At 37.5% G+C, this 24,093-nt stretch overlaps 1 protein-coding gene across 7 annotated transcripts in view; it reads right to left on the bottom strand.

Annotated features, from left to right (window-relative positions):
* The window catches only part of LOC131685231 (DENN domain-containing protein Crag), a 101,902-nt gene extending 81,953 nt beyond the window's left edge, over positions 1-19,949 (bottom strand). For 2 of the 7 annotated variants that reach the window (XM_058968811.1, XM_058968818.1), the window contains exons 1-2: positions 19,524-19,828; positions 18,862-19,156 (exon numbers count right to left, since the gene is read on the bottom strand). The gene's annotated coding sequence lies outside the window, so the exon portion shown is untranslated. The other 5 variants (XM_058968816.1, XM_058968815.1, XM_058968812.1 and 2 more) reach the window with 5 other exon arrangements.
* Positions 19,950-24,093: the final 4,144 nt, after the last annotated feature.

The raw sequence follows: 24,093 nt of genomic DNA, 5'->3' as shown, positions 1-24,093 counted from the left end.
TGACGGCAGTGCACTCATCAACGGGTGCATTTAGAGATACAGTAAACAACGCGGAACTGTTTGGCACTGGACTTTACGTTGCGCTTCCACGCGATGATAATGAGCATGCAAAATGCTAATCAGTTGTGTATGGGGGAGGGGGGCAGTCAGATCTGACTTGCTGAGTGACACCCGGTTTCGTTTTCGCTCGTATATGTGGGCAAATCTCTGCGTCGCTGCGATTAGTACTCCGACGATTATTATTGCATCAATGCTGCGATTTAAGTAGTTTAGCATTCACACTCCAATGTGCTTGTACTGCGAAAATCAAGCCGGCGGCGATTGCACTGTTGTTTAATGTATCAATTGAGCGACACTCGGTCTTGATAATTATATGCCTAGATGCCGAATAATGACTATAGCTACGCTTTAACTTTCGCGTGAGTCAGCATTTAGGCTTTGTGAAACTATTTGAGGTGGGGCTGCTGCGATCCAACGAACAGCGAAGGTTTGGAACATTGAAGGTAAAAAAAATCGTATAAAATGCGTAGGGGCTGCGTAAAACAAATTTAAACGTTATAGCATCTTATTTTGTACTGGGATGTTTCTTCATTTTTTTTTTGCAAAACAAGCGAAAGGAAAGAATTCGTTTACTACTCACAGAGAGCATCAGTAACCAGTAAGTAGAAAAAATTGCACTATCGGCATGTTCTCTATGTTATTCGAAGATATGAGTCATGCGATGTAGCCTCATTATTTTCCTCATGGGAAAGGAAAAGAAAGTCAAAGAAATTGGTAAATAATAATACAAGCATAACACAAAACAGTCAACAGACTGTATTCGGCACTACCAAAGGGGAAAAATAAACCTCTCTGATAAAGCCTATAGCTCTTTACCACCAATAACAGCTCGAAGCTCCAGCCCTCTTTACATCTATTCATCTGGCTAAAAGGAACCAAACATCCCGGATACGCAATTGTGTTACTGCAGGGCAGTTACATATCCCATGATATGAAGTTCCATAAATGGATTCACAAAGATCGTACGAATAATATTCAGCACGCTGAATAATAGCCATGTGATAATAATGGTTGTCCTGACCAGAATGATGCAATTCTATTTGCCCAAATTCATGAAATTCTTTGTCATTTTCGGATTCACATTCACAATTTTTGATTCATCTCAAGTTTGCAAGTTACGCGAATGGCAGGAATGTTTGCATCAGCCTAAGAGCGCAGTGTGGGATTTATTCAACTAATCGATAATGGTAAAACTGCTTCTGGATCGACGAAATCTGCGGCAATGCTTGTGGCAAATATCTCACTTCAAGGGGAATTAATTATTCTAACTATATCATCAAAATGAAGGTCTGACACCATTGCTGTACGCTTTTTTCGTGTAAATAATTTTTCGCACGTTTTTGGCGAAAAAAGCCACTGTGCTGCAGTCTAAAAAATACTCTAGAACTCTCTGGGCGCCATGGTCAGACACTCTAATTATATGGGGGAACTCTAGATATGAACCATGCACTCAAAATCGTGTTTCGCGCAAACATTCAAGGGTACACAAGCGGTTGCGTAGTTATACAAATGAATTTATGCACTCGAAGCTAAATATATGCAACACACACTCGTTCACGCGATCAAACCCGTTAACATACAAACGGTCGAATCTTGCGCGATAACACAACATTGGTCACAAACGCGAACATGCAAATGGCGATCGTCTACACAAACCTACGCCCGCGATCGCGTAAGCAAAAGAAAACGCCCCTGTGGTTAAGTCAATCGTTTGTGACGCCACTCTGAATGGGTCACGTGTGGAAACCCCTAGTCTCGGTCCTAGCAGCCAAGGTCCGTGCATACAGTAAAACCACTTTTAACATAAACAAAAACATATATATTAAAAATCAGTCTTCCCATATGCAATGTTCGCTCTGGTTCTGTGCTCATATATCGTATACGGACTCAAACACTCTATTTCGTACCTAAAGACGTGCACATGTTCGCCTGCACAACCGAACCCTCTGTATGTACACGGTGTGCGTAAACATAAGTTCGTGGCACCAGTTTTCTTTTTCTCACTCTCATCGCCTTGACACTTTTTGCCTTGTGCGAATCGTTCTCGTGTACGTACACTGATGTTGGAACTAGAGCTTACACATCGTTCGGTTGGGTTCGATGTTCGAGGTGAACTTGTACATCGATACGAAGCATGTTTGAGGTTGAACGTGTGCACGGAATTTTGTACACAGGTACAAAATTGTCGATGTTCATGGGAAGTCTGCTCAAAACTACACATTAGATTCGAGTTCCGCGCGAACATTCAAAAACACGTTAACATATGAACGATCGAACCCTTCTCGAATATCCACGATCGTTCCCAGGCGATTATGAAGATTCCACATCTGAACGGCCCGCTGCAGTTAGCCTTAAAAAGTGTTTTAGTGTGTGACATTTCCTGCCTCGCCTACAATATTTGCTGGGTTGGTTGTTATTATGACATTGATTACTTTAAATTTTTTGGAAGTTCTATTTGGAGTGTGTATACAGTAAGTATACAGTATGTAAATAAAAACTGAAGACACCCCTTTATCGTTCCAGTATTTTTGTTCATAGGAAAGGTTTGTTGAATTGTGCGATGAGCATACTTTTAAAATTTTTGATTTACCGTTTCCAAGCCAACAAATAATAAACTGAATAAGTTTGTTGTCATAATAAAGTGTGGCAGTCGAGTAGTGGTCGTGGATTTAAATAGAAAAGAACGAGGGTTTTCTTAATTATTTTATATACTGTGAGTGAGAAAAAGAAAACTGGTGCCACGAACCTATGTGTACGCACACCGTATACATACAGGGAGTTCGGCTGTGCAGGCGAACATGTGGACGTGTTTAGGTACGAAATAGAGTGTTTGAGTTTGTACACGAAATGTGAGCGAATATTACATATGGAAAGACTGATTTTTAATATATGTTTTTGTTTATGACAAAAGTGGTTTTACTGTATGCACGGACCGTGGCTGCTAGGACCGAGACTAGTGGCTTCCACACGTGACCGATTCAGAGTGGCATCACAAACGATAGACTTAACCACAGGGGCGTTTTCTTTTGCTTACGCGATCGCGGGCGTTGGTTTGTGTGGATGATCGCCATTTGCATGTTCGTGTTTGTGACCAATGTTGTGTTATCGCGCAGGGCTCGACCGTTTGATCGCGTGGACGAGTGTGTGTTGCGTTTACGTAGCTTCGAGTGCATAAATTCATTTGTATAACTACGCGACCACTTATGTATTCACGTATACCCTTGAATGTTCGCGCAAAACACGATTTTGAATGTATGGTTCATATCTAGAGTTCCCCCATATAATTAGAGTGTCTGACCGCCCAGAGAGTTCCAGAGAATTTTTTTAGACTGCAGCGCAATGTTTTTTTTCGCCAAAAACGTGAGAAAAATTATTTACGCGAAAACGGTAAAGGTGTCAGATCTTCATGTTGATGATGTAGTTAGAATGATTAATTCCCCTTGAAGTGAGATATTTGCCACCATTTTTCAAAGTGCGTAAAATAGGATGAAGTCCAGAAATGTTAAAGAACATATGGAATTAATCATCGAGGCGTATGTATGGAGCACGGCGGACGTCTATGCGCGCGAATGATCGCGATTGCATGTTTGCATGCCTTACCAGATTTGTATCATCACGAAGGGCACAAGCGTTTATATGTTAGCGTTCACGTGATTGCGTTTGAATTCGTTTATATAGCCGCGTAGTCGTTTGCCTATTCGCGTGGGTCTCGGGGTTCGTCATTGTGTACGGTTCCGATCAGCATGAGCATGATGACCGTACAATTCGTAGTTGCTATTCCATGATTGACCAGAACAAGCGAAATTGCAGAGAATCAACAAAAGGGGCCTGGGAGTAGCAATCCATTCTCAATGTGCACGTTTCGAGAGTTCTATATTTTGAAATGCCAATAACAGCGTTGGTCACGTCGTTACAGTCATCGGGGAAGGGAAGCAATGTTAGCGAAATAAGTTTTTGTTAGTAGGATGGGGTAAAGATTTACACAAATCTGGATTCACCTTGATGAGTGATACAATATATGCAACTCTCAGTGTTTGTTGTTCTGGGCAGCCGGCTGCCGAGAATTTATGATAGGCTTATCGTTTATTGAAATAATTTTGAAATGCTCGGATTGTAAAAAAAGCAACTTCAGCTCCAAACAGCCGACGACAGTCGGGAGTGTTGCATATATTTAATTGAATCAAACGGCAGGTGCACAATTTTATTATTCCCTGTTCCTTCATTTCGGCAAAACGCGGCATTCGAAAAACAGTACAATATAATGAAAAGCGATTACACTTAGTGTCTCGAGACATTTGTCGATATATTTATGTAATTAAAGGTTTCGTAATACACGCGTTATTTATCGTGTATAAATTTTGGTATTATTATTAATGACAATTATGCATTGACTTTTTTTCCGCGAAAGATTGATTCTTATGTTATAATTATACGCGCGCGTTGTTATGCTTTCTAAGGTACATTTTAAACGGTATAAAATAAGTCCTACTGAAACACCTGAAACGACCAACTTTGTATGTCGGATATACAACCGATGACATATGCGCGTTTTTAACGCTAATTACTAAAACAAGATTAAAAACAATTAGAACGAAAAGAAACTAATTCGAAAAATGGTAACCGTTTTCAATTCTTCTTGCGAATTGTTAATTCACAACTCTCATACATAATTTAAAAGTCATCATTTACTCAGACAGGACCATGCGTATTCCCAAGACACATTAAATACCCAGTCGATTAGTTTCCTAGTTGGTCAAATAAACACTAAACAAACAAAGAAATTAGATTGCTCAGTCTAAATAAATGTCAGCTCGATTGGCACCAACCGTCGGGTACGTGTTCCCTTGTGGTACCATCCAATCAAAGAACATTTGAAATTACATACGACAAAATATGTGCAATCCAGAATATAACGAAATGAAGGCTGCTTAATTATTTGCATTAAAATAAGATCAGAAAAAATAGTTGCATAACCGAGGTGGTTCATTTTCAAAGACAGCATTGCTGATGAATAACTTTATAGAAATAAGTGATAAGCGACGCGGATGAAAGTAGCTGACCACCGCCAATTTTTGTGTGCGCGGTTCCAATGAAGAATGAAAGTGCGTTCCCCATTCTCACTTGAGTCTCCAATAATGGCGGCGCCCTGAAACTTGTTGTCTGGTGTATAAAAGTTCCGTATTCTAGGATGGGAGCTCCCGGATGAGTGAGATTGATGATCGTGCGAGAGCGGGCGTTTGTGTATGTAGGTATGCGTGAATGACCACATTTCCCACCGGATTCATATTATTGCGAAAGCTTCGAGTGTTTGTATGTTATTGTACGCGTGCTTTTTTATTACGTGGGCTTTGTATTTCGTTTGAATCCTTGTATAATGCGCTCAATCACAATGTGAATCATTGTATAATGCGCTCGATGTTAATATGGTCCAATTTCGCTCAAAACTTGTGCAAAATGTTTTCGGTAGTTTGATTGATGTAATAAATATGTGGGCAAAAGTTCAACATCACGAACAAATCGTGTTTACTCGAAAAAACACGATTACATTTCCGAGAAAAGCTCGACCACAATTTCAATCAACTCGATTCGCCAATCTGCTTGATTAGCCATATGTAGATAGACGGCGATGTGGCGCAAAAAGTCGTCACCACAATTCAAAATAAACGCGTAGAATTCTACAATTGTTTTTTCGCATAATTCATGGCACTTTGGTTTGCTGTTAGTTCTTTTTTTACCAACCTGCGCGCTGACGTGAATTCTACTTTGAACGGGTTTCCTCTGTCGCGTGATTTGTTTTCGTCGTCGCGCCGCCGAGAGGATCGCCTCTGTGCTTTCGCTTTGATCGAAATAGAACGAATCGTCATCCGTGGGGTAATTGTAAAACCAGAAAAAACAGCAGTAGGTGTGGTCCGCTACGGAATGTGGCTTTTTCATTCAGGTTTGAAGGTTGGGTTGGAAATTTGTTGATTTTTTGTACGCTGTGACAGGGTGGAGGAACAACAGGATTCGAATCCGCCCGTCAATGATATAAAATAATGTAGAGTAGATCATCACTTTTCATTTCATTAGTAAGCGAATTTCATTAATTATTATCTGAGCAGAAACAAACGAGAGTGGGAATGCAAAAGGCAAATAAAAATTTTGTTTGAGCAAACAAAAAGTTTAAGGGTTTAATCCACGTTTTAATTAGTGTGTACAATAACAGCGATAACATCAAACAAAACTCGTGGTTCATCGAGCTAGTTAGTGGTGCTATTTACATGTTGGATGTTAACCAGGAATAGCACACTGAAAGAAATGTATTTGTACCATTAGATAACTTCTAGCTTCAAATTACCAAAACTTCTGTTAAGATTGAACAAATTTAATTTACTTAGCTGCGTTCGATCTTGGCATACGTTAGATGTGATCAAAGATCAATACAAATTCAAAAAGCGTCGTCCTGACACGAAAACAACGTTTATTTTCTTTTTCAAAGAATTGTTTTTTGCAAAACATGTTTTGGGTACTCTTTGCGGTTATTCGTCAATATTTCGTAGAAGTATCCGACTTACAGTTCGAAGGGTAATGACGTGCCCTTTCCAAAAATGTGTAATAGATGTAGAATTTATTAAAGTTTAAAATGATTTAAGTTTAACAAGCATTATTTTCGACAATTTTCAAACATAATTTTTTATTATACTTTGGTAACCCTGAAAATTTACATGTGATCCACACATTTATATATTTAGAAAAGGCATTCCACGTATTTTGAGCTGTTTCGTACTGATCGGATGATTTTCTCACAAGATATTGACCAATAAGTACCTAAAAGGAACAAAGAAATCGTATTACGAAAAAATCTCGAAACGATTCCTAGAAGGAATGTTTATTGTTTTTGAGCCTTAATTTTTTTTGTTAACGGTCCATAACCGATGGTACCAATCCGTTTGATTCGTTCCTAAGAAATAGCATAACAAACATGGTGTGGCAAACTGCGCAATAGGGGGTGTTAGGGCGGAGCGAGACTCCGAATCAAGCGTCTTACTTCTGCTGAAATGTTCATTGTGACGATATATTGTGATTCTTCTGATGCGGGTTTTTTTTTCTGGTGAAAGAGTGAATTGTCCTCCACGATGTGGTGACCAATGTTGTGATGCTAAGGGATTATCACCGATAGTTCTAGAAAGTGAAGTCGTCGTGAATATAAAGATAAATAAATAAACAACGTTCTGTTCTAAAGAGCTACTACAAAGAAGACGCGAGTTTGATAAAATACGATGAACACAAATAGCAAATGTTGCGCATTAGTTGAGTTGGGTGAAAATAGGAATACGGTGATTTTGAACTCAGCACCCTAAACAAATACGCTCCGAAACAAATAGTAACTTATTGTGGCAAATTATTTGAGCCTTTTTAAACTCAAACATACAAATTGATAGTTCCTATTAGCGTCTCTAGATTAATGCCTAAACAAAAGCAGTTTGATGGCTTTTCAGTTCTGCGCTAGTACCGTACATTCGTTATGGTATGTAATCAGTACTCGTAATTTATTGATCCTCAAGATGAGATAAAAACTGCGTGATTAGAGCTAGCGATTAGGTGCTCGACTCGTTTCAGTATCCACATAGTCAGTTTCCTACTTCAAGGTGACATAACCTAGGGGTATTGATTTCTTTTCGCGGAATATAAATTACACCAAACAAACTTAAACCCGATAGGTTTGCATGTTCATCTGAGTGGAACCACTATCGCGATACAGACAAATCCAAACCTGTCGAGATTCAACACAAGCAGATTGTTTTTATCGGCTTCATGCGATCGCGAATTGTTCGACCTTGCCATGCGCTCGTGCGCACACACTCACACACGGAGATAACGCTTCGCCGATAGCGGGCTCTTGTTGGACTTGGAACCGTACTAATGAATAAAGTGAGGCATATGTGTATCTTATTTATTTAGTAACGGAAATAATGGGATTAATTTACTTTTTCACTAGAACGCATTTCCGAATCGTTATCAACTGAACTGGAAATACTGAGACGAGCTGAAAATGAATTCACAAGATGCTGTGAGTTTCACTGTCGTGTTTTGTTTGTTTACTTTTTGTGCGGTTTAAATTTTTCGGTCCCACATTCTCATACAAGAAAAAAAGAATGGATTTAAAATTAAGGTTTTGGACACAAGTGCGAATATTGGCCAAGCGCTTTGGTATTTATCATGCGAGTGTAAAATGCCCCACAAAAAAATTCACGGAACACTATTCTTTGGATGAACTGCCAGGAAGAGGGAGAAAACCTTTATCTCTCAACCCTAAACGGAATCAGAAAGGTGCTACTCTGATTAGAAAGCATAAAACAATTTCGATGTGTGATTGGCCATTTGGGAAGGAGCGTCGGAATGAGCTATCTGATCAAAAAACGAAATAAAGCTGCAAAAAGCAGAAAATCTACAAAGTGTAGAATAAAGGCAACATACTGCAACAAAAGTCCAGAAATTGTTTTCATGAGTTTTGCAGCATTCAGATATATGTATTATGTATACGATGAGACATATGCGATAGAGGACTCTAAAAAGGGAGAATGTAAATGACGCACACAGGTCAAGTTGAGAAAATTGTTCGAAAAGTTCTGGTATGACAAGCAATATGTTACTGCGGTTCGAAGTATACCAGTTTTAACATTACCGATTTGAGTGTCTGTAAAATAGGTTGTTGCATTTATATTAGAAGCATAATTAAGGGTCTGTTGAGGCCGGATTTAGCGCTGGTGCGCAACACCAAAACAACTCTCAATTGGCTCAAAAAAAGAGAAATCCACCAAATTACTCTCAGCTTCGGCCCATCGAACGATACTCGGCGATTGTGAAGAGCGTCTACAAAGAGACAGATAATAAAGCAGCTGGGACATGCGGGTTTTCCAAAAAATGTGATGAAACAAAATTGTAACATTTAAAAATTGGTGAAAAAATAATATTAATTGCAATCTAGTACAATAAATGATCAAAACGCTTGTTTGAATAAAACCTTCTTTTTTCGAGAGTTGTCCGACTGGAGCTGTAGAGTTAGGTTCTCGGAAGGGCTCCCCGTCAGAATTACACACTACAATTGCAGACGAGACAGGCAATGGCGCCCACTAAAACACTGCTTTAGGCCAATTGCAGCGGGCCGTGATTCTGAATGTGATTTTCAGTGTAAGGTTCAGATTTGTGCGGGCGTAAACTTTGCGATCGCGTGGATAATCGTGAAGGGCTCGAGCGTTTGTATGTTAACGTGTTCTATCACGTGTGTCGCGTGCGCTAACGTGTACGTAACTTCGCGTGTATAAATTCTATTTTATAACCGTGTACCTTTCGCGTATTCGCGTGTGTTCTGGAATGATCGCGCGCTGGCCGTGAATCTGATAGATGCACGTTTCGGATTCTAGAAGTGGGTTCTTCTACATTACTAGAGTTCCCAGTCATGTCGCCATAGAACGTGTTGGCTAGTGGATTTGGGACCATTCATAAATTACGTAAGGCAAAAATTGCCCAAAATTAACTCCCCCTCCCCCCATGTATCAGGAATCAGAATATATTGGCTCAAATGGCACGTTCCCCGTACATAGTCGGGGATTTGTGCCTCCCCCCATGTAACAAATTGTCACAAATTTCTCCATCTCCCTCCTCTATTACGTAACAAATTCCTTGAATTTTTTTTTCGCCGGTGAAAACATGTTACGTAACGATCTAGCTTACTCCCCCTCCCTCCTATGTCACAACTTGTCGGACGTGTCGTATAGCTCAATGCGCTGGCAGATAAAACAAAATATCCATAAACGAATATTAGTATTAGCGCATTTACCCAAAATTCGACGCGTCCTTTTCCGATAGAAAGGAATGGTCGCGCTTCATGAAAGCCAATTTGTCATAATATCGCACATTTGCATAACGAAGGCCTGAATGAGAAAACAAGTTGTTCCAAAAAATCAGTCCTGCGTTATGCAACACTTTGTGCATGTTGAGTATACCAGAAGCAAGTGGTGCCAAATTCGCCACGCTCAGTAAAATTCAAAAATTCTTTTTAGATTACAGAATTGATAAAATTTTATAGCTCATTTACTATAATTCTGTTTTAAAAATTGTCCTTGAGTGTAAACCAAAATGGGAGGCTTACTACTATCGCAAACAGCAAATACAAGCAGAGTTAAAAATAATCGAAGCTCTTTGTTGACGGCTGAAAATGAACCTGTTGTGACTCGCGGTGAATAGAAAACATATTCATTCAACTATCCATCTTATTCATTCAGTTGAATATCGTACAATATATTCATTACACTAATTATCTAGGAAAATGTTTTCAAATGTCGATAAAGCATATGAAACAACAATCATCATCGCTTACATTGTGCCAGGGCCTACTTTGATGCGTTTGATTCGTTGCTGCACGGTCGCTTCGTGTAATAATCGGAGCCGAATGAAAAGCTGCATGGAAGAATGGGCGGTTTGTTCGTTTGACATTTTCAGCTACGTCACTGAATATTGAAAATGAATGCAGCTGAATCTGATCAATTTTCATTCAATGAATTTGAATATTTTTAACTCTGAATACAAGTATTAGTTACACCAAAAACTTAGAGCGGCCTTTAGTAAGCAGTTGGTGCGGCGTGTACGTTTCGGTGAATGTCTCAATAGCTGTCCGCCCAATCTGCAACTGTGTCTTGGGAGTGATTCATTTCTCTTTAGTTGTCAGCAACAATTTTGCCACCCTGTTTGATTCAGCTAACGTTATGATAGATTGTTCGTAGAATTTGATTGCATTGACGATTTTGCTCTAGTGGCTTCAGAGCATGTTTTTCCGTAATGTGCTGTATGATCACAGGACTGGTACAACCACATGTACTCCCGTCATGAAATCACCATTGGAAATACATGAAAGTTTTTCCAAGTATATTCCGTAACGTTAGTACGCGGTGCCACATCGTGCCGTCGTACCTTTTTTCATCAGCTATATACTAACTTTTTGCGGTCCTACACAACTACGTATTTTAGGTTGTTTTGTTAAATGACCGGCAGACCGTGTTTGGGTAGAACTCCAAGTCTTCTACGACTCACTCATCTCAATATTTTACCAATAACATTTGCAAGTTGGGAAATTTGCGTTTCAATTCTGACAGGGATTGAGTTATCTCACATCACTAGAGCACCCGGTTACTGTATTGTCTAGTTGATATGAGAGCTTTCTTTTCTTCAATTGGTTCTATTGGATTGAAGGCATGAGCCTAGACTGCTGGTACCGACAATAGGACTTCCGGAAGTGACCGATTGATGATCGAACGAGCGCAGGAGTTTGTAGGTTCACGTTAAGATTACGTTTGAAAATGTATACATGCTGAGATGTTTACCATACCACCGGGATGTTATCATGTTTGCGAGGTCGCGGGTATAAGTTGCGTGGACGATCGCGAAGGACTCAAACATTTGTATGTTAACGTCTTTGTCGTGTGTATGTGACTTTGCGTACATAAACTCGACCTTATAACCATATGCCCATTCGCATTTTCGCGAGCTTTTAGATTATTGTGCGGACCGTGAATCTGACACCTATTTTTCAGTGTACGGGTTCAGATGCTAGAAGAGAGTGAGTTCTCCCATGGGATGATCCATAAATGACGTAGCATTTTTTGAGTGATTTTTAACACCCCCCTCCACCATCGTAGCATTTCGTCACAAACCTCTAAATACCCCCCCCCCCCTGGTAATTACGTAGCTTGACGGTAACTCTGCCCCCCCCCCCTTTTCGCTGTAATTTTTTTAAAAATTCTTTTCTATTCCCCTTTAAAAAAGCTACGTAGCATGACATGACCCCCTACCCCCCCCCCCCTGTCGTCACACATCATCACAAAATACAAAACTCCCCACTCCCCCATATAATGCTACGTCATTTATGGATGATCCCCCATATCACTAGAGATCCCGGTCATGCCGCCATGAAACGTATTGTCTAGTGTATATGAGCGTCATTTTTCATTGGTCCAACAATGCTTGAGACCGCGTTTGTAAATTTATAAGTGCTAAACATTCAATTAATTACCGGGGTGTTTTAATGTTGGCAAGATCGCGGGGGCAAGTATGTGTGGATAATTGCAATTGCATGTTCGCGTTTGTGACCAGGTTTGTGTTATCGAGCAGGTCACGAGCGTTGGTGCGTTTAGAATGGGAGAGATTGTGAGAGTATATGTGAGAATATGCAATTTATTGTGCTTTTTTATTCAATTCGTTTATTTGACAAGGCACGTTTGCGTTAGCTTAAAGGTGCCAATTTTGTTTTGTTACAATTTACTCTCGTTACAACGGATATTCAAGAGTTCAAAATATTTATATGCTAACCGAATATGACAATCCTTGACGGAGCTAGAAAATGCAAGGTATTCTAAACTACAAGTTTGCAAGGTGTAAAGAGCGCTAAATCGAAATGTGTAGAAAAATATTGTTAGAATGATCGAACAAAAAGAATGACGTAATTTGCAGTAAAGCTTCTGATTTAGCAGGCGATTTGTAGATATGCAGAAACGGCTCAACTTTTTTTTTCCTGATCTGGCGTCTTGCCACTATTACCAGTTCTATGCGATCAAGCAAACACAATTTTTTGATATATTCTATTTAAATGAAACTATTTTCAAGGCTGGCTCTGGCCTGAAAAATCAGAGCTCCTGCCAGGAAAGATTCTTGGTGATCAATAGAGAGCGATTCCATGAGAAACCGGCCGACCGCAAAATATGACCATCGTCGATTCGAACGAAACTTTACATTTGTGTTCGGTTTATGAATCTCCATGATTTTTTTGTGGCAATTTCAATATTCTGTTACAAAAGCAATTTTTCAAAAGGGCGTAGACGTTTCTGCAATAATTTCAATTTTTTGTTAGATTACACTATTTTATACAGTAAAACTATCTGAGAACGAAATACAGGTAATGAATACTTTTGCACGAAAAAAATGTACACTGAAAAAAATGTCATTTTTCACAAAAACAAAAATTTATGATAAAAATTCAAATTGCAAAAAAACCATTTTTTCTAATTTTATATATTTTTTCAACAAAAATCTAAAGAGAAAAGAAACATTTTGAATGTAATTTCATGGTGGATAAATTATCAGCAATTTTTTTTTTCTAACTTTCTAAGCTTTCAAATGGTCTACAATATCACCTTGATGTCAATGAGAAAGTTATAGGAAATGTTATGGGCCTTACGAAAAACTAATTGCTGTTGATGAAGAAACGCGAATAACTTCTGAAAAGGTCGTAATAAACCAAAATAATTGCGTTTTAAAAACAAAATTTAAAATATCTCGAGAACTACTACATTTCAGAAATTTTTTGTTATGAGCACATTGAGTTAAAATGGCGTTTAGAATCATATTCAAACATGAAATTGTACTTTTGACTGCAAATAGTATGAATTATAAAAATTTGTCGAAAGTTGTTGTTAGAAAAACTTTTTTATTAAAAGCTTCTCCATGATCCAAATACACTGAAAAGCTTCTTTTATGTCTTTAAAACAATAAACATTAGACTTTTGACAATTTACGATGGGGTAACGCGAATAACTTTTAAAAAGGACACAATTACATTAATTAATTGTTTTTGTTGGAGCAAAATTCCAAATATCTCGAAAACTGTCGCTTTTTGGAAGATATTTGTTAAATGCATTTTGATTTATAATGATACTAAGAATTATAATCTGTAATAAAATTACAGTTTTGTATATCAATTAGTAAGAAATTTAAAAACATTTGCTATGACGTTTTCGGTTACACTTTCTAAGTCAATTCGTCACTTCTTAAAACAAATATATTGACACTAGTCTGCTAAGTAATTGGGTTATTTTTTGAATAAAAGTTATGTGCTCTAATTTTATTCCACAATTATCACACAGATTGCAAGATATTTGACTACTTGAACAAAGCTGTAGTAAAGATAAACTCAAGATTACTAGGTCTCATACAAGCAATTATAAAAATGTGGTTCAGCAGGCCTGAACCGGTGAACTCAACAATAGTATGCCTTTGCTGTCCCCTCGTTAATAGGCGTCGATCACGCCCGCAAAATACCATGGATACACATGTATCAAACAATGTTGCGAAAATTTATAATGTAAATATTTAGCCGAAATCGTCGCGTATGATATTTCTATCGAAAGTTTTGAATCAAATTCTGGTCTTCAGTTCAGTAGAGGATTAGAACAAAATCAGGTTGGTACGTTATTAATATTTAGACAAATTAAATTTCTTTACAAAAATTCAACGGAATAAAAGGCCACAATGGAAAAATATTGAGTTGGTGGCCCTCATTGAACTGGAGTCGCCTGGTCAACATGCCCATCAAGATTAAAACTATGTATGAAGAAACATTTACAGTATACATACTTCAATAGCAAATCATAAATGCTACCGGTTTCAAATATAGTGGTAACAACAATCATTTTGTTTATAAAAACGACGCCGATGGACGCCGTTTGTTATTTGTCAATATGACAGTGAGGGGTCCCTCTTCAATGGTACATGGAAAATCCTTGATCATTCTATCTTCAGTTTATCTTTGGCTGTAGTGTCTGTATGATTACACCACAAAAGAAATAGTTTCAAATAAAGCATTAGCATCTAACGCATCAAAGTCTTACGGATAACGAAGACGTACTTGTCTTTCGAAAATGTAAGCAATTCCAAAAGCACTCGAGTTGAGTGTATAGCAAAGATAGAAGAAGTGTTCTAGAGTCGATTTCAATTGATTGATTAATTGATCAATTCCAACCTATTGACTTATAGATTCAACCAGTTACAACATTTTAGTCGCTCGCCATGATTGCCTAATTATGTCTTCGCTGTACCGACACGTCGTTTTCAAACTTACATATTTCGACAATATTTCTTCGGAGGCGATCTTGCGCGAGCCACTAGCGATTGCGCTTGGGTACCTGTTCACTAGGCTGGGAAATATTTTTTCCTAACTAACAGCGTCTTGGTAGTCGTTCATTTCTATCTCGTACACTTTTTGGTCATCAAAGTGGTTACTGCCATGTTCACGATCGCGAACATCTGAATTCATCATTGTTTCATACCCCAACGGGTCAGTAGTGTACGCTTTTTTAATGATGATACTAGCTGTTAATTTTGAGATACTTGACGCAGCTTTTGCCGTCAATATTACCTGAACGGCAGCCACTAATATGGCAATTGTTTGTGGTTCAGGTAATGGTATTGGAGATGGTCTTCAATACCATAACTTATGTTAAGATGTGATGTATGTAGTGACTTTATCGCATTTTGTTTTGTACGTGTAGGGTAAGGTTGTAGGTTATGGGTCGGTCCACCTAGATTCTCATCACAAAACACCATTTGAAATACGGGGAATAACTTTCCAAATTTATAATGAATTCTATGTTTTCCGAATGTGATAAGAATCTTTTAACGGTCCCGGTGCAAGTAAGTGGTATTAGTTCTTGAAGCAGAGCATTGATTTCCTCGTCGTCCATATATATGAGGTTTTAAACTATAATGGTGTCACATAAACCACGTGCTGGTTTCGCCTGGGCTAATTTGTTGAACGCTATCAGCATTGAATACCTGACATGGTTGAACTCGATAAAGGCGACTTCCGTCAGCATTATCTCTATTTTCATCTTCAGAAAATATTTCGCATTACGCATGCGAAAAGGTCGGAAGTTGATATCCTCCGTATTTGGCTGGAGCACCACTTCCTGCTTCTGCGACTCATTCATCTCAACAGATCACCACCTCAAGAACGAAAGTAACAGTTTCATTGAACCTTCCGACGAGCCACACAATATGAAAGGGACTGTTTTTGTCACACTCAGCATAGTAGGTATCGAGACCAGTGACTTTGGTGGTTCGAAATGGTAATTTTTCTCAACTTTCTCTCATTAATTTTTTCATACCAAACAAAATACAAATTTGTTAAGAGTCACCGAAAAACATATTTTTTTCTTAATTTGACAGGATGTCCTTTATTGTGTTGCCTATAAAATCCATTCTCTCCATCTTTATTGTATTCATCCATTTCATCATTCCTCACAATCAGATGCTTATATTTGCATTTTTATTATTGAGTACCGATTATGTATTCATTTTCTCTGAGTTTCCTCAATATAGGTGTTGGCTTTTGGTTTAGAGGTGTAAGGCACAGTCGTTTTCAAAAAGAACAGTTACTCAACCCTTTAGTGGTTTAGCCGACGATGCAGGAAAAAATATGCTGGTTTTTAATGTACTCGATGATTCGATGCAGTTCTGACACGTGATGATCGAGCATTGATACGTACGTAGCGTAGTTTGGGCAACGAAAGAGGTGTTTGTGGGAACAGATAGAAAGAGATTTGTCGAACCTTCAACATTCTGATCACATTAACATTGTTAAAAACGTTTGGAAAGAAACGGGTCCCACCTGCCTTAATTGCGACATATTTGTCATAATACTGGAAGCAGCATACACATGGTAAAGTTTAGCCAAACACTTAAGCGATATCAGCACTGCATTGCTATTGTGTTGGAGTTGAATAAAGGTGACCGGAAGATATTTTCAGCTTCAGTCAATGATCTGGCAACATAGAATGTTATTTGCTATTTATTGAGTCTCGATAAACGTCAAAACCAGATTTTTTGTGTTAGTGACAGTATCACGGACTGCATCGAATATTGATTATTAGCCCTGAGATGAACCAAAATATTGTTGAATCTACAATAATTTTCCTGCGTATTCCAAGCTGTGGTGAAAATGATACTCAAATATTTATTAATTCTACAGTATTTGTTAATTTACACCAACAAGAAAAAAATACATGGCGTAGAAGAGCCCTTGTTCGTCTCATTTGTCATGATGTCACATTATTTCTTTGATAACTCGACTAACAGCGATTGGATTGAGCTTAAATACCTATCAAGATCTCTGCTTTGTTTATAAGTAGTACAATAAAAAATCTGGCATGGAAAATCTGACATGAAACATGTACGCGGTTGAGCAAAACCAAAAGTCGAGTACGTGTCCATATTCACCCTACCATTTGAGGTAATACGTTCAGTGGAGACACTGCTCTAACTAATGTGTTAAAAAGGGTAGGATGTATAGATGTGCAAAAAGGAAAAAGGCTAAATGACTCTTATATGAATGTTGACTGGTTACAGCGGAAATATCCATTCAAAAATTTTGATCTATTTTTTCGCGAGTTATTTTCAAAATTTTATTTCCTGGAAAATCGACGCCAACAAGTAGAAATACTTCTAATAGATAGTCTCAATTGTTTTAAAGTTCGTGGAAAGAGATATCTTGCGTGTTAGAATTGCAGCTTTGCCTTCGTGTTTATTCTTAGTCAGTATATCACACAAGGAAGCAATTTGGCTTTTATTGAACTTACACATTCATAAAAATTGTTGAAATTAATCATTCAACATGAAATATTTGCATGTGAATTTCATTACAATAACCATTACTGTTCTCAAACGACGGCGTGCTTCCAAACCAGATATCATTCTCTACATTTTATTTAGACTTCTGAAATGACTAACAATGAAGCTCAATTTTATTAATTTAGGTTAGGTATTATGTTCTCGTGCACTAATTTTCCCCGAGGAAAATCTTTGCGCAATAAAAATCAGTATTGCATCCATCAAATAACTATCCGGTCGGCTACTTAATCATTCTCTCTATTTTCAACCAGTAACCCGCGTTGTTTACGCGTCTAATGAATGCAAGTACGCTTCGTAATAGTTTCGTTAGTTGAACAAACACACGTACACTCACACAACTGCACAGCTCTCAATTAATGTCCACGGCCGGTAGACAAACTACCCGGTCTAACTGCGCGACAATGCAGCCCTACTAACGATCAAAGGTCACAACCAATCTTGGCTGGCGATGGGGACAGACCTGTAGCGTGATTGATATTTAATTGCATGGTATGACGCCGCAGATCTATGATGACCGACAGAATCGGATAGTGACATCAATTTATTCTGATTTTTTGTTGATGATACTTTTTCTTTGCCAACTCTTAGTTTGAAACAGAAGAATTAGGTCACGCGGAATTTTACGCTTGCATAGCTTGTACTAGCCTGGGAGGTTACACAACCGGGTCAGGATGCACGCGTGTTTTGGTGCATTGACGCTCAGTAGTGTGTTCAGAACAGCACAATGCATACCACGATATGGCCATAGAAACTTTCTTATGTCAGCACCAGGGCAGGCGAACGACATACGATCGATATGACCTCCATTGGAGCACGTGTGACAGCACTGGTGAAAGGGTGAACGGACAAGAGCGAGATACGATAACAAACATGTGTGTTGTGAAAGACAAGCTGACGGCAGGTTTTTTGCAAACTGGTTCTTCTTCCCTACATCCTTCGGCTGGTTGGCTAAATGCAGTTTATTGCTTGGACCTACATAAGGTGAAACCTGATACAGATTTTACCATTTTCAGGCGAAAGGAGTTTTGAATTTTTACAGTGCCTCGCTACCAATTTTGTTTGAAAACTGAACAAACAGATGTGTCGATAGCAGCGAATTTAGAGTAAAATTAGTAGGAATTTGGTAGGCGTGAGATGTCATTAAATTGTGATGGTAATTAATTGGTTCATGATACCCCGTTTGCAACATTAAATGTTACAAATTTTGTACACTTTATGCCAGTTCAAGGAAAAACATAATAGAACTAATGATACAGAATTTCTGTTAGTTCACCCTTAACTCGAGAACACAAACATGAATGTGCTTAATTGCATTTATCATTGTTTATGATTTTTCAATTTGGAATAGAAATATTTTTACGTTACCTAATCCAGTTCAGCAAATAAATGCTGTATTCCTTGTTCTATCCTGCTACTTTGCTTCCTTGAGACTGCATGCGTTTGTCGGTCAAGATTCTCCTACTTGACTTGTATTGGTGTCACGACTTGCCTATTGAACCCAAAACAAATCCTTCTTTTAGTCAGGTAGCTTTTCACTTCACAAGTGTGCACATTTCATTACATTCACAAACGGGTTCTGGTTCTCCTTTTCCTCAGCAACTTCCGAAGGCCAACCCGTGTACTTCACTCTAATATGTTAATCACTTTTCAAGCACTAATACTGTAACAACGAAAGAAGAAAAACAATAACAAATCGTTACGATATTTCCACAATGAGAAATCCACAGCAAGTGTTGAACATGGCCGACGTAATTCGCAGAAAATGTTCAACTCTTCCTCGATTCCTTCTTCGCCGTTCTATCCTTTCTATCCGCGCTCCTTCTTCGGTTGTTCGTTACTTTTCCGTTGGCTTGTTTTTATTCCGTTCATCCTACGTCTCTAGAATGGCAGGCAGGCAGCCATAAACACTCACACGAGCGCGCGCTCGTTCGAATAGCGAACGTAATTCACGTTGACGCACAATGAATCAAGCCGACCCGCATCTCACACACGTAGCACCAACACAGGCAAAATGCAACAGAACACACCTGAATTTTTCAGCACTAATTTTAATTTTTTCAAACCATTTCTAGCTGACTTTTCCGATTGCAGCGGAGCCCACACCATTGCCAAAATATTTTTACACCGACACCGTACAAATAAACACAGGGCACATCGTAAACCAGACTACTGCGAATCAATCAACATTGATTGACACCGTCAGTGACGACCGGATTTTGATGATGAAATTGATCGAAAAATGATCCGTCATTACACTAGCCTTTCGAAACCACGAAAAAGTTAATCGGCTATCACTATAGTCCTAGTTTATGATACCGATTAATAGACGAAAGAAATGTATACTTGGAAGAAATTAAAAAAAAAATGGAGAACACAATACTCACAGAACAGAACAGTACGCGGCGGAACGCAAGCGGTACTTAACGTACAACCGATTTCAATGAGCTCACGACGACGACTGAATGAAAGTGTTGGTAGCGGAATCCGATGAACCGACGAAAAGGTTGATTCAATGAAATTCCTATGTGTGGGTGTATGGAAGAGGCGAGCAAAACAAACAGGAATGTACTGAGCTGTCTGTCACTGCAAGTGGCTGGTGTGTGGCGCATTTAACTTGGGTTTAATACTTGGCAAATGCTTGGTGGTTCGTGTACTGAATGGCGCAGGATTCGAAGCTTGGGGGAATGTTTTGAAATGACCGGTATTTATTATTTAATTTAATTTATTTTATTTAATTATTTCAGTATTAATCGATCGCAATTTCACACAAACTATTCAATAAATTTATGAATAAACATTTGGTTTGTTGTTATTTCAGCGCAAAAAGTTTTTACAATTGTTACTACGAAAGAGATATGAGCTAATACAATAAGCACATTTGATTTGCTATATCTCCACCGTTCTACAACAGATTCTAAAAGTTTTAACGCCTATGTTTTGTAAATTTATTAACATTCCATTAGATTGAAAATTCGTTAAAATTATAACATGAAAATTTAAAATGTAATGCATATATGCAATACTCATGTTCCGCTGGGGCATTAGTAATACAGGAAAAATGCGTTGTGTATTGCATACATATAGGGCATTTTGTTGGTAAAAGAAAAATTCTAGACCAACAGCTCCTTAACTCTTAACATAATATGCTAGACGAAATCAGAGTCTTTCAATATTTATTGAAACAATGTTGGAAAGTTTTATGTTGAGGCCATAATAAGTAAACACAGAGACTCACATTTGGAGTTCCGCCCTTTTCACATGTTTGTCTAGAATTGAAATATTATATAGTAATATTAATAGCTTTTCCATCTTCTAGCATATCTACAAACTTGGGGTTATCCACGAGTGTTAATGATTTTTTAAGGATCTGTCAGTGAACATTGAAGATATAGCAAGTTAATGTTAGCGTCCGGCTAATTTTGAGGCTTGGGCCTCCGCGTGAATTCAATGTATATTGCAGTGGAATAATGAAATAAGTTAGTTTAGAAATATCTGTTCAGTTCTTTCGAATAAATTGAATTATTCCAGGAATAACACGGTGCTACAGTGACTTGTACTTTTCCAATAACCTAGTATAGGTTATAGATCTCATCAAATTGAACACAACATAATGTATGAAAAATGTTTTATACCCTCTGCAGCGCTCCACAGCAAAAAAAAAATCGGGACTTTCGGTACTAAACAATTTTCTACACTGCCATTTTTAAGCCGATTTAAATTTTTTTTAGCGTTTTTGAAAGTAGAAGAAATTACCTTTCCAACGGTATGCTATGTAATGTTCGTTTGTTAAAAATACTGTGCGGTTTAGGGACAACAATATAAAAAAAACAACCATTATTTTGCGATGAAAATTATGAAAATTACTCAACATTTTTCTTAGGAAATATAACTGGTTCAATAAAAATTTAGAAACAACATTAAATTTCCAGTTTTCCAACATTTAAACATCCGACGACTTATTTATCCAAAAAATCGGTTGAAAAATATCAGAGTTATAATTTTTTTTTTCCCTAAATTAGTAATTTGCTCTCATGACTCCTTAAGGTATTGTCAAGCACTATAAAATTATACAATTACGTCTTCCGTTATTTTTACAATTTTAACTTCAAAGTTCACACACATACTTTTGTAATCGATTTTTTGGATTTGTCCCCTTTCAGTTCATGAGAGCAAGTTTCTAATTTAAAAAAAAAATATTTATGCCTCTGCCCTTTTTCAACCGATTTTGATGATAAATAGGACTTAATTGAAAAAAATATCTCAAAAACCGTATGATGAACTTAAAATGAAAGAAAAAAATATTGAAGTAAAAATTTATAAAAATACAAAATTTTGTTTTAACCTTAGAACGTTGCACTGGGGTACAAATGTACCCCACGCCTTCTTTGGAGCCGTGTTGAAGACGAGAATTTGACATTTACCGACCTGGGAACCTAACCATAGAGTTCCTAGTAATAATAAGAAAAGGTGGTACAGCCAGTTTGCTTTTAGCCTTCGTGGAAGCAGGTGTCAAAGTTGGCATGGGGTACATTTGTACCCCAGTGCACGGTTGCCGTTAGCGTTTCGTCAGGTTTCGTGCTGTCAATGGAAATGTGATTCGTGACAATACCAGTTTAAATACTGGTTGTTTTACTACGTAAGTAACAATTAGTATTATATAATCGTTTTTCATCATTTATTCAATAAATTTAATTTAATTTTGAAGTAGAAAAAAAATCGTTAAAATTTTTGCTGATTTTTATTGTTTATTTGTTATAGTTTTTCAAAACAATGGCTCGCAAGTATAATTTGCGCACAGTGACTGCTGTAACAGTAACGTTGCGTGTTACCGATGTATTACTGGTCAGAAATATTTCTTCATTTCAATTTCCACCCCATTTCGTGCTATTTTCCAAAACTCGATTTTAAAACTTTCACTCTTCCAAATAATTGCACCTTTTTAAAAATATCGAAATTCCATTTCATACTGTTTCTAGATTATTATTTCAACTCTTAAAATCATTTGATTTTTTTCAATTCGGTTGAAAATTCGCAAAGTTATAGTAATTTTTGTAAAAAAGGCAAAACAGCAATTTTTTCACTTTTTTATTCAAACTGATTTATGTATAATTGATTCAATAATTTCCGTACTTTCACTTACCCAGCTGTTCTCGCAATTAAAAAAACGAAGAAAATGATGTATTATACATTGCTTTTGTATGCATTGTTACCTGCGAAAATTGCGATCAAACGCGCGGGGTACGTTTGTACCCCAGTGCAACGTTCTAGTGTTAAACGTCAGATATCTCAATAGAGGAGATCTGATTTTTCCAGCTCTTGTTGAGCTTTGCTTGCATTTTAATTTATGATCGACTTGTCCGTTTAAAAGTTATCGACATTGAAAAAAGAACTATTTTCAATAAAAAAAACGTGAATATCTCATAACATACTAGCGACCGCTAGTTTCCGTCTTCGGCAAAGTAATGCAATTTAACAGTCCAAACAAGTTCTGACATTTACATAATAAAAGAAAATCTAGAAAAAAAAACTTATGATGCACTGATAAAAATCGACACGCTTTATTCAAATGTTTTAGATTTGCGAATAGTGGCAAACATATTATATTCGAATGGCAAACACTTCGTTTTGTTAACACGTTGCAAATTATGTTCAACACATATAACACCAATTTGAAATGTCTTACACTTTGACTTCTAGTTCCGAAGTTATGAAAATTAAGCGTAAATCGAATAAAAACTAAAAGTCAGTAGCTTTAAAATCAAATGTAAGGTCAATCAAGTCAACATTTATCAAATTTAGAACAATCTGCACAGAAGCCTAACCTGTCAAGTATTTAAAGGATATTGAAATCATTTCTTTTGATAAAAAGCTGTCGAATGTGAAATAAAAAAACCAAAATCATCATTCATGTCAGTGGCTGATGTCTTTTGAGGCGAATTTTTTTTTTTTTTTTTTTCTGAAGATGGTGTTACATCATAGTACTTAAACCTCTTGCAGATATTTCACCACAATAAGTGGGGATCAGGACAAAATGACTCAATCGGAACGGCTGTTTGAAAATAAAAAGGCCTAGGTGGTAAAATGAACAGGTTGTAGTGGGGGTAATATGAACCATCTTGCCGGTCCATGTACCAAGCCTCAAAATTATCCGGAACGGAACGCTAACTTGAACTTGCTATATTTTCACTGCTCTCCAACAGATCTTAAAAGTTTAAACTCCCATGGATAACCCCGGGTTTGTAGATATGTTTCGATGACACAGGATTGAATATTGGTTAATATTACGTCATGAAAATTAAATTTTTCCATGACAGGTTTTTTTGCCTACAAGATGCCCTGAGTGTATGCAATGGTCATCATCCGCTGGGACATCAGCATTGCTCGGAAAATGATTTCCAACGCTAAGCATTGCATACATACAGGACATTTTGCAGGTCACCAGAAGGTGTTCATTTTACCACCACCCCATGTTCATTTGATCGTCATGCAATAAATATGTCTCATTTTTGGATATGTTTTGAAATTAAGAATAATGTTTAAAAAATTGTGTTTTTTTGTCGAAGTTTTTTCACCAAATATATACAAAACATGTCTAAC

Source organism: Topomyia yanbarensis, chromosome 2, assembly GCF_030247195.1.
Source record: "Topomyia yanbarensis strain Yona2022 chromosome 2, ASM3024719v1, whole genome shotgun sequence".
Taxonomy (NCBI): domain Eukaryota; kingdom Metazoa; phylum Arthropoda; class Insecta; order Diptera; family Culicidae; genus Topomyia; species Topomyia yanbarensis.
Note: the sequence above shows the minus strand (reverse complement) of the source record. Positions and strands in the feature narration are given on the sequence as shown.